The sequence below is a fragment of the Watersipora subatra genome, chromosome 4 (assembly GCF_963576615.1).
Source record: "Watersipora subatra chromosome 4, tzWatSuba1.1, whole genome shotgun sequence".
NCBI classification, from domain to species: Eukaryota; Metazoa; Bryozoa; class Gymnolaemata; order Cheilostomatida; family Watersiporidae; genus Watersipora; species Watersipora subatra.
The window spans coordinates 61,922,604-61,934,841 of NC_088711.1; the positions used below are offsets into that span (position 1 = coordinate 61,922,604).

The 12,238-nt window shown below is 35.7% G+C and overlaps 1 long non-coding RNA gene across 1 annotated transcript; it reads right to left on the reverse strand.

The window, feature by feature from the left end:
- Positions 1 to 7,909: 7,909 nt before the first annotated feature.
- LOC137393370 (uncharacterized) lies at positions 7,910 to 12,017 on the reverse strand. Its single transcript, XR_010978286.1, has 4 exons — positions 11,852 to 12,017; positions 10,707 to 10,867; positions 9,673 to 9,807; positions 7,910 to 8,260 (listed from the first exon to the last, which is right to left on the reverse strand). It is a non-coding gene; the product is annotated as an uncharacterized lncRNA (long non-coding RNA).
- Positions 12,018 to 12,238: the final 221 nt, after the last annotated feature.

The window sequence follows — 12,238 nt, forward strand, 5'->3', positions numbered from 1 at the left end:
CAGTGAGTTGTGTGCTGATCCAATGCTACTGTAGCTAGTAGCAATACCAGCATGGTTGGTGTTCTCTCCATACATCGCCTTTTGTATGACTAGTTCTTTTTCGCAATAATTCAATGCTTTTCTGTGGTCACCCAGTGAATCGTGTGCTGAGCCAATGTTACCATAGCTAACAGCAATATCAGCATGATTGGTGTTCTCTCCATACACGACCTTTTGCATGATTAGTGCTTCTTCATAATATTCCACTGCTTTTCCGTGGTCACCCAGTGAGTTGTGTGCTGAGCCAATCTTACTATAGCTAACAGCAATATCAGCATGGTTGGTGTTTTCTCCATACGCTGCCTTTCTCAGGACTAGCGCTTCTTCGTAATATTCCAAAGCTTTTCTGTAGTCACCCAATGAGTTGTGTACTGAGCCAATGCGAGTGTGGCTACTAGCAACATCTATATCATTTTTGTATTTTCTATGTACAACCTTTAGAATTTCGAGTGCTCGCTCAGAAACGTGTAATGCTTCTCTATAATTACACAGTGATTGATGTGTTAAGCCAGTGTTGCGGTAGCTGATTGCAATATCAGCGTTGTTGGCATCCTCACCATGTACAGCCTTGTGCATCTCTAGCCCTTTGGTGTAATACTCTAATGCTTGCCTGTAGTTACCCATTGACTGGTATGTTGAACCAATGTTATTATAACCATATGCAATATCTGTGTGGTTGGTTTTTGCTCCATACAGAGTTTGATTCAACTTCAGTCCTTGAGTAAAACACTTCATTGTTTTTTTGTGTTCACATAATTCCAGATATACTAAACCGATATTATTATATGCAGTGCTCTTATCTCTGTGATTGCTTTCAGATTCCTTTTCCTTATTCAGATCTCTGCTTTTAGGTCCACTTTTATCTTTCATCATATCTGACAGGCATTCATCCTCTTCTACCTGTAGACACAGATGTATCTATCATTCATTTATATACTAGACATTGATCATTATTTATTACTGATAAACAAAGGCAGAAATGATTTGTTTAGTTTATATTGATTCCTACCACTCTAAAATATCCTGTCAGGGGTTTAGATAGATAAGTTGGTAAGTAGTGTATAATCAGAGTTCTCAAACACATCTGGTAAGTTTATAGCAACTAAGTACATACAGGTTATAATACAGTTGTGGATTATCTATCAACTTGTCAGAGATTTAGTAGTACTAATAGAGTATTACAAAAGTAGCTGGTTGTCTAGTTTTTTAATTATAATAATGAACAATATTTTTGCCAAAGTTCGAGTGGGAATTTTAGGCAAATCCTGCATCAAATTTTTTCCATCAAGTTGTATGCAGGTAGATAATTTTTGGAGCAAACCCCTTGTTTAGCATAGTAATTCCGCTAACAAAAATTATTGCAAAGAAGTATACAAATAACAAGTAACTATTTGGGGAAAGCCCATTCAAAATATAATATATTAATCATTATGCAGTTTTTTATTGTAAATATCGCCAAAATAAACTAACTCTACATAGGCTTAAAAGTAAAGCACCTTTTTTTAATTACAAATTTTGTGTCTGTGAATTATTTGGCATTAATTATTCACATTCATCTTCAAAGATTTATAAGTTAACTACAGGGTGCCCAAAGTAGATGACAAATCAATGATGGATCTTTGCTCTTTAACATCAACATAATTATTTGTAGTTGTTGTCTTAGTTAGTTTTAAACTTGTATCTTTCAGTTTTAGTTAGGTTTAAAAATGACGATTCAGATTAGTATACAATTTAAGAGTATTAAATCTATCTATCTATCTATCTTAAGAGTATTAAAGACATACATACCTTTTTGAGTAGTTGTTGAGCAGCTTTGTAATCTCCTATCTCTTTACTGCAATGTGCAGCTAGAAGTACCCAAAGACTATGTCGATCATTTTCCTTGAGGAAGTGTTTAAAATATTCTAACGCTAGTTTATAGTTTTTAGTGTAGTACAGAAGATACGCGCATAACTCCATGCATTTTGTTTTTGAAAAGTCGTTTTGTGAATTTGGTTGAGGTGACAATTGTTTGCTCTTGAGCAATTCACAATAATAGGAGAAGCTGGTCAAATCAATTGGTTTGCCGAGTGCTTTGCTTACCTCTCTTTTGGAATCAGAATATTGACCTGTGAAGTAAAGAACTTCTGCTTTTACCCAAAAATCATTTTTAGGGACTGTAATATCTTCAAATATTGAGGATATTTCAATTTGCTCTTTGTTTTCAAACGAATCAACGAACTTAGGCATCTTGGAGTTGACAAATTCCTTGATAGGAATGAGTAAGCAGCCCATGAGTACTACCAAGTGTGCTGGAACAGCGTAAGATAACTTTCGATCACCTTGATAATACTTGTCAACCTGTACAGAGTCAGTCTGTGATTTCATCTTGAGATAAGCTGAAGTTCGTATGTATATAGCAAGAGCGAGGATAATATTCAGGTACTGATGAATGTCTGGTGACAGAAGGCCTCGCTGTTGAAGCTCTGAATAAATATCCCATGAATGACAACAACTGAGTCCTAGACACATCTTCATGTTGTTAGCGAGAAGAGTTGGATATCTGAATATCTTTTCCTTCACCTTGACATTCAGATTAGCTGGTGGTTGAAACTCAGCAAACTCAGGCAAAAAATCATATTTATCTATGTCTTTCACAAATGATTCTAAGCGTTTCATTTGGACAGACTTATTTTTTTTCTCACACTCTTCATATGATGCTCTTTCATCAATAAACTGTGTGTAGAGCTGACTGGTATCTCCTGCTTTTTCATTAGAAAGTAAGACAATAGTAGAGGAGAGCATGTCAGATTTATCTGCTAATTCATCGATTGGCTTTTCTGCTTCTGTTTTGTAAAGCTCCATAAACTAGTTTATGGAGCTTTACAAAACAAAGACAAAGCAAACCAAAACAAACAAACAAAACAAGACACTAACGGTAGAACAGCTGTTCTACCGTTAGTGTCAGACTGAGACCACCCTCCTTACCATTACCTGTTGGGATGTTACCAGAGTTTGTAGTGATTCCATCTATTCTGTAGCCAGTGACAGCCTTCTTAGCTAGCTTACTTAACTCACTGTTTGTCTTCAACTCATCAATATCAAAGGACTTCAGAGGACTTTCACCTAGATTTCCTATTCTGAAGTAGCTATCGACTGTTAGTTTTTCAAAGTAATCTGATTCCTTCTCCACCATTATTGCATATTCTAGATCGGAGTAAGGAGTTGCATCCCCCTTTGCTATGGAGCCCAATCCAATGATAGCAAACCTACATGGAGCTTCTTTATCCTTCTTCTTCAGCACACTAATGCTTGATTGGAGAATCTTTTTAGATACTTTTGCGAGTCTCTCACTGCAGGTTTCGCTAGCAGAAAATACTTTCTGACTGAAAACTCCTGCATTTTTAAGGTTTTTCTCACTGAATATGTTATCACTACTCACAGCATTTCCTAAAGCATCGAGAGTACCAAAGTCTCTCTCAGTATCTTGCCTATACTTTTCTAGAAGTGCCTTATGGTTACTGATCATCTTCTGATGTTCATCATAACTGAGAAGATGGTTTCCTTTGTACCAACTTTCTTCTATGTCATAGACTAGTCTGCGTGTTTCGTCAGTTGGATTAAGAGTCACACTGTAGTTAGCAAGGCCATGTGCCTGTAAAGCAGCATTTTAGAAGATGTAATTTTATAAGTTTAGAACTGATAGCTTGCGCGAGCTAAGAAAAAACTGAATTTAGATTCTAGAAAACAGTTTTTTTCGTAGCAGTTTAAAAGAAGACGCAATATATATTTTGCTAATTTCAAGTAAAGAAGTTAGTTCTGTTTGGGTATTTTTAGGGCACAGTTTCTCCGCAATGATGATTGACCATAAAACCTTTATATGAATGCGACGACGTTCTATTTTCAGCTCTTCTCACATGGTGACACTTTATTAAAGGGAATGTTTAAATCAAGTGTTGCCTTGTATTTTCCTAACAGCTAGTCAGAGTTTCGTTAAGATAAATTTAACTCTTTCACGGCGACGCAAATGCTGCCTATATTTTGCAATCTCCTTCAGGCGAAGCAGCACTAACATTTTTTGATGCAAGAAATCTGATGTAACTCAATTTCAACTAGTCATAGATTTCTAAACAAATATGCAGTGAGAAGCTCATAAATATCTCTACAAGTTTATATTTATTTTAATTAACCTATGATGGTCATATAGCCAGCGTTGCAATTTGTTGGAGCTCTCAATTGTTTATCTCATGCTATATTTGAAGGCAGTTTTTTATATATCTATAATTAACAATGTTGCATTAAAGCCCATTGAACTCATTGATATGTTTGCTATTGCTTTCAGCTAAAACCGGCTTTTTATGTGTAAGAGAAGAAGTGTTATGAGCATTAATCCATTGTTAGCCAAGTTTAGATAACCACAATGATGCTATGAAATAACATGCTATAAACCTGAAAATTTATCAGTTACATAATACAAATCTATCAAATCCTACAAATGTATATTCAAAAGCAAGTGAGATAGCAGATACCCAAAACATATTTATAATACACACAGAAACAAAAGATACCGTTTTTGAAACAAAAGTATTTGCAACAATTTTTTGGCCAGTTACATGCTGATTGTTGCTTTCATTTGGAACCATTACATAATTTTCTGGCTGTTAAATACTTTTCAGTGTCTGTTGGTTTCAAATCTGGTGATGCACTACTGAACTAGTAGGTATTACCCAACTAACAATTTTACGTTCCCAGAACGTTCCAGGGAGGTTCCGAAAAGTCCCAGAAACGTTACATCGTAACGTTGTCACAAGATTATTTGTAGACACATTTTCAACGTTCCAGCAACGTTGTGGGAAAAACATTGCTGGAACGTGACTCTCAAAACGTTCCATCAATGTTGTGGGAATTACTTTGCTGGAACATATTTCCCATAATGTCCCTACAACGTTGTGGGAAATACGTTGCTGGGACGTATTTCCCACAACGTCCCAGCAACGTTGTGGGAATTACGTTGCTGGAATGTTAGCAAATGATCCTGCATAACATTCCCACAATATTGGGAGAACATTGCGTAATATTCCACGAACATTTCTTACATAATATTGTCTCAAGGCTATTAGCTAACATCCCAGGAAGGTTACGCATAGAACATTGGTGGGACGTTGATGCGTAGGGATTTCCATCTTTATTATACAATATTCCTATCTACCCTAGGACACTTATATTTCGCTAGTATTTAGTTTCGTGAGTAGCACACAGAGTAAAATTTCGCTGCAACTTAATTTCGCAGCTCTGATGAGTGCGAAAATATAGTGATGTGAAAATAAATACAGTGGAACAAACAAATTAGATTCCTCAGGTCCGGTCCTCTAGTAAAAAAAGTTGTTATATTTGCGACTAGTTTGTATTTGTAACCCGCAGGTATAAATGTATGGCAGAAATCGATAATTCAACGTGATCGCTTGCTGCCATTTGTTTCTTGGACTATCAATGACGTCTCGGTCCTTTCCGTCGTGACCGATATGGTACCAATATTAGATCTCAAGTATTTATAGCAAGCGATGGCCATGGCACGTTTTGAGTTCACAATATTTCAAATTTAAAAAAAATCAAATACAGTACATGTCTCATAAAAAAGAAAATAGATAACAACCAACATCACAACCAGAACTGTATAACATGGTTGGACCTGGTGAGGGTTGTTATCGTTTTTGGTTGGCAGTAAAATTCATCACTACAATAAGTATTATTTAATTGTATGACTTCACCTACCAGACTTTCATCCTCATCAGTTACAAATTCGGTGACTAAACTGATATCATCATCTTCTTCGTTTGTCTTGGCTTTTCCAAAAACACTTGTTATCTTAATTTGCTTTGCCATGCTGCTCATTCGGTGTATTAACGAATTTACTAGAAATTTCCCAATGAGCTCAATCACACACAAAATTATCTGCATTTCTAATATCACGATTTTGTTGTGGATATCAATGAACTACAGGGCCGTATTCCCTTGGACAGCTGGCCGGCTAAGACGCTCCAACTTTTTAGGAATTTCATAGTCCAACGGCTATAGAAAGGTTTTTATCGCTGTAGAATATCACTTTATTCGAAGCCATAGATACAAACATCAACTTTTAGTAGTTCTTAGGCGTCATTATTATCTTCATCAGCGGCAAAATATTCTTGTTAACGACTTTTATAAAGGTTTGCAAAATATCAAGTTTTAGCAAACATCTGCTTGCCCATATCCTACTTAATGAACTTAAATAAAATCGGCAAAAATGATCTTTGTTAAAACGCTTAAAAAAAGATGTCTTCTTTCTGAGCTTTTTAACTGCATACAAGTTTTGCCTGTTTTAATTTTAAAACGTTTTGTCAGTCACATCAGCTAAAACAAAGCAAATCTCAAAAAAATAGAAAAATGTTGATACTTGCCAATACAATTTTTTAAAACTTCACGTGAGAGGCCCGGCTGAGGCCCTACATAAGAGAAACCTGTTGGGAGCTTACAGCACCCCCACCCCTTCTCCACATCCCAGATGTTCATAACTAGTCGTCTAACATTGGCCCCCCAACTTGCAACCAGTGAATACAGGCCTGCGTAGAACATAGCTATTTAATTTCGAATTTTCGCTAGTTCGTTATGATAGTTTAGTTTCGCGCATGAATTTTTCGCGTGATGATGACTCCGCGAAAACGCGAAAGTTAGATGCCGCGAATACTTAAGTGTCCTAGGGTACTGAGCATGGCTTTCAATGCCGCGGTAATCTCGTTGAGCTAAAACGAAATATAATTATAAGGGCATGCAAGTTAATGGGCAATGGCTTCGCTCTACTAACGAAATGATTCACATACTCGTCGGCTTGTCAGACGACACGTAGCGTTAATCCATCGGTACATAGACTATCACCAAATATCTGATACAACATGTATATGTGGCGACTTGGTCAGTTGCGAAGAGTTCACCTTCTCGCGTTCTACATTGACCCGCTTAGCGAATGGACAGAGCTAATGGACCCTAGTCATTTTTGCGATATGTCTAATGAAGTGCGAAAATTGAAATTTGTAGTGACTTTTTATTTCATTTACATAAATCATTCAAATTTATCATTATTTTTTTTTCATTGTTTTGCTTGTTTTTATATCTGTAATGAAAAATCTATAACATTTTTAATTTGTTTCATTTTAAATAATTTTTTGTTATGAAAGGGGGACAACTTCCAAAAAATGAATCATGCATTTTTGTACCATTCTAGCTAGAACGTTAGAACGAGGAAAAGGTTTGCTAACGTTATTATAACGTTGTTACAAAACATTGTTATCGAATGTCCCAGCAATGTTACAGGATTGCTACTTTGAAATGTCTGGGTATAAGCATTCACATAATATTGTCTTCTAATATATTCGGAACAGTATGGCATTTCACCATTATGGAACATTCAGCAGATGATCTGGTGCAAAATTCCTGCGACATGGGGAGAATGTTACAGAACATTCCACAAGCATGCCTTTCATGATGTTGCCTCAAAGATATTAGCTAACATTCCAGGAACGTTTCCGTGCAGAACATTAGTGGGGTGTAACTGTGTAGACAATTTCTAACATTTTGATGTTTCACAGAATGTTCCTCTAATGAATTGCGTACAATGTTACTATAATGTACCGAGCATAACCGCCGACAATATTCTTTCCTTAAGCTATACAACATTCCACCAACATTACGTCTCCGAAGCAACCTAATTTTTCTATAATGTGCCATGCTTAACCTTCACACAACATCTCTTCTCAAGGCTGACGGACATTCAACAAATATTGCACCTTAGATATATACGAAGACTTTTACTAGATTATTCTTAAAATAATCTTTGTGAGCATCTCAATAGTTAGGGCATGGTTCCGAAGCTGTATATTTTGGTACAAACAGTTGCATGATATAATAACAAAAAATAATATGAAACACAATAAAAATATAGCTATAAAATGACTAAACTCTATATATATTGTCATCATCAAAACATGGCAGAAAAATACCACAACCTTTACACCAGAATAAATTATATATCAATGATACACAGAGACAAACAAGCAAAGCTATGATCATATTTGTGAATAACGCTACAGTCCATCAAATGCTTTACCACATTAGACTAAAGTTTTTCCAGCTCGTCCGTCCTTGGATTGTGGTGGCGAAGGCTGTTCTTTCATCCAACAATTCAGATTACAGTACAATCCTTTAAGCCCTGAAATGTGAAGAAGCATTTATATTAGCAGATGAGAACTGCTAAAAAGTACAGAATACAAACAAAGCAAATATGAGTATAAACTAAATATGGCAACAACCTGTTAACAAAGTAATTATGAACATCGAGGTTGATCTGCCACATCACAGTGTCACTTGCTAGATACATGAAATAGTACCAGCAATACTTTTCTTTTCACTATTTGTGGGCACTCTATAATAAGGTAATATTGTCCACTCATTCAAGTTTTTGGAATCGCGATTCCTCATAATAGGCACAGGTGGATACAAGAGTGCACAACCACCATATTTTCAAAATCATCCTAATCAGCTTTTTATTTAATGGCTTCATAACTGAGCTTCCTATAAGGCTGCAACTTCATATTGGCATATTATGAAAAATGCACAAGCATATCATATTTAGGGTTGCGCTAATAGTAAGTTTCTTCAGAAGCAACTAATGTCCTAGTCGCATTGTTCTTATGCTGAATTATCATTTTAATAATTTGAAATTTAAAAAAGAGTTGTTGTAGAATAGCAATGCGGTAAATTAATTAGTAAATCTCATGTAGCAAAAAACACGAACTTGGACATATCCATTAAAAAATAATAACAAACTGTAAGCTAACAACTCCGCATTAGTCGAGTTATTTACTTGGAGGTTAACCTTTCTGATGAGACGCTATATGTGCAAACAGCTATATACGCAGGTAAATGAGAAGCACTGCTAATGCTATTGCAGATTGTTCCAAAGCTTTAAGAAACGCCGTGCAGATATTTAATGAAAAATTAAACGATAAGATTTTGTAAGTTTTAGTTGATCTAGAAGTATGCGAGCAGCCTGCCTTTTCAATTTCCTTTATAAGCTTGTTTGAATTAGCGCGTACACTCTTTTAAAAATACATAGTCAATCGGCTATTGTTGCCTCTTACATATTGTCAAATTCTTCAATCATACCTATCTTATATCACAATCAAATAGCTGAAAATCATGTCATAAAAAGAGAAAAAGAAATTACATCGCACTACTAGCTCTAAGTTGACATTTTGGTAAAAGGCAGCACGATTCTCAACCTAACATGCTTATCACAAGTTATACATAATCTAACACAATGCAAACTTTCAAGAGTTGCTTTCTTAATTATGTACATGTGCACACAACTCTTAGATTTCCGTATTTTCTCTGCTTAAAATTCTGATGTGCTAGGTAGTTAGTGTTGAAATGTGCTTCCAATCTGCCAAAAAAATCTACGTTTTGTACTACAGCATTTCTAAATTTGAAACTAATTTTTCCAACTTTCAATAACAAAAATCACAGTTAAAGGGAGAGTAACTATAGATCTATCGTAAATTCAAGAGTACAAGTCGAGATCTGAAGTTTGGTTCGAAAATCCTGGTTTTGACATGTACATACCGTGACCTCTTCCATGGCCCAAATCTTTTATTCGCTAATAGTTCAATCGGGATCAGAGGCGGGCAATGCGTAGCTGAAGAAATGGCATTCAAAACACCATCAGTAAGGACGCCTTTTTTGGCGCCGTCGGGAATACTACAATTAACAAAAGCCTGAGAGTAGCATGTTATAGTGAAGATCACAGAGAACAAAAAACAAGCACTTAACCAACGTACTGGTTCACCTCAATACAAGAACAAAACCGCTACCTCGGATAATAGGTATTCAACAGAGTAGCAATGCCGCAAGACAGATTTCTGTCAGAAATCGTGATTCATGTACAAGAAAAAGGTGTGAATGCCCAATAGTGGATGTGTCAAATGGATTACTGAGGTGTGGCCTTGTAGGCAGATACTACAAAAACCAACATCAAATTCAAAACATATCACGTAATTCCAGAAGAGAATCCTAGTGATGACATTTCGAATGGTGAATAATGGGGACCTGGTGTTCCAATCAGCTCACATTGAGTAGGATTACTGGTATTTCACTATTTTATAAATAAATTCCTATATGTGATATCATGTAATTTTGATTTGCAACGGTTTTTTGAAGTTGAATTTTACTAGAAATCGTGTCATGAATTACGTTACCGTCATATTTTTGTGCAGACACCGCAGCAATACTATTTAAATTCATGAAAGAAACGAAGTCACTGTTGGGATTCAAACACAAATGCTCTATGGTAACATCTTCCAGCGCAGCGAGCTGGAAGCTTGTAGGTGTAGCATAAATACACACTGGTCAGTGCGCGAGGCGACATTGCAGTAGAAGGACTGGTCTTATGTACTGAATACTATATGGTATGTTTATCGAATTTGATTAGGTTGTCACGACGTTAAGGGCTTAGCGCACAAATAAACAAACTTTCCATGTAGCTGAATTAAAGCATATTGATAACATATTAGTAAGCCTACAACATGTATAATAAAAACACAGACATGGAAAATTTGCAATGGTGATGGAAAAATGCAAGAAATATGTCTAGATCTCACCTGTCCCACATTTATTGATACCGATTCAATTGGTTATGGAGAATTTACTGTTGAGCCGAACCGGTGTATGGTTGGCAAATTGACCATAGTAGTGGTGATTGACTAGATAGCGATTAGACGATTAGTTGCAAGGATAATGGCCAGATCTTGTGAGATTCATTCTAAAAAATCGCAAACAAACCACATTAGAGATCTTGCAAACAACAAATCGATAAACTATCTATATGGTAAGAATCTAATGATTATGGACTTGGACTGAGATTGAACCGATAACCTTGTAGTTGCAAACCCTAAATCTGGCCACTAAAAACTGCTGGTTGGTCACTACTAATATTGCTCAACATTTTCCAACTGAATAACAAGTTTAGTAGCTCAGTGACTAACAAACATGTCTTTACTCATTTGATATATGCGTATAGATCTTCATCTTTATGAAATTTTGGAGACAAAAATAATGGCAAAGAAAGAATTCTTCAAATTAAGTTTAGGAAATGGCGTTCAAACTTGTATCAGAGTTTGTCACATCAGAGTTGTCTTCTCTATTTTATGGCAGTCAAAAACTATTAATGATTCACCATTACTCCGTTTGTACACAACACACAGTCACTCGCAATGAGATTTATTATTAACAATGCCTCTCAAGTAGGTAATGAAATCAAAAGATACATGCTACTACTCAGTAACATGCTTTACCCATTTTTCTACGCATATATGGCTTCAAAGCCATTTCAATTCTATTAGCAAAAGCTCGCTCAACCAGCAAAAGTGTTTTTATCAGTTATTAAGACATTCGATAACATCGCTGTGATACGTGAAAAAAATCATATTAAAAGTTGTACTTTTCTTAAAGCACAGAGGTACAGTTAAAGAACGAAAGCAATATGTAACCCTTTTAGTGCCATAGGCCTACTCTTTTTAATGAATTCCTGTTTACAGAAGCGTGACATTTTAAAGACAAATTATATCCATTCTATGACTCGCAAATGCTTTTCAAGCTGTTTTCCAACGTCAAACACATCCAAGAACGATAATCCACTGCAGTTTACCACCATGGAGTGCAATTATTTAGAAACACAGTCTTTAACACTCGGTTTTATTTACGTAGAAAAACTTGAATTTGTACCAATGCAAAAAACTTTACTTACCAGCAATAACGATCGCAAAGAGCGTCAATATCATTTATTACTATATTGTGAATTTTATTGCAAGTATTGCAGATGAGTTAAGCATCGTTAAATCATTAATTAAACTACAACAACCGGAAAAATAAATCAGTATGGCGGATATTTCCTCCTCCTAGTTTTGCCTTGTCCGATATTTTCAGGCATAATACGATGTAAATGCATACCTTCGAAATCTTTCGAAGGAGTACGATGCGGATTTTTAGCTTTCCCACGCATCGAACTTCATAAATTCCGAAAAGTTATAACTAAATTCTACGTATATGCCCACAAACAATCTCGGTTGATATTTTGGTTCATTATACAGTAATACAAAAACGCGTTTAATCTCTTTGTAAAGATTTAATAGAC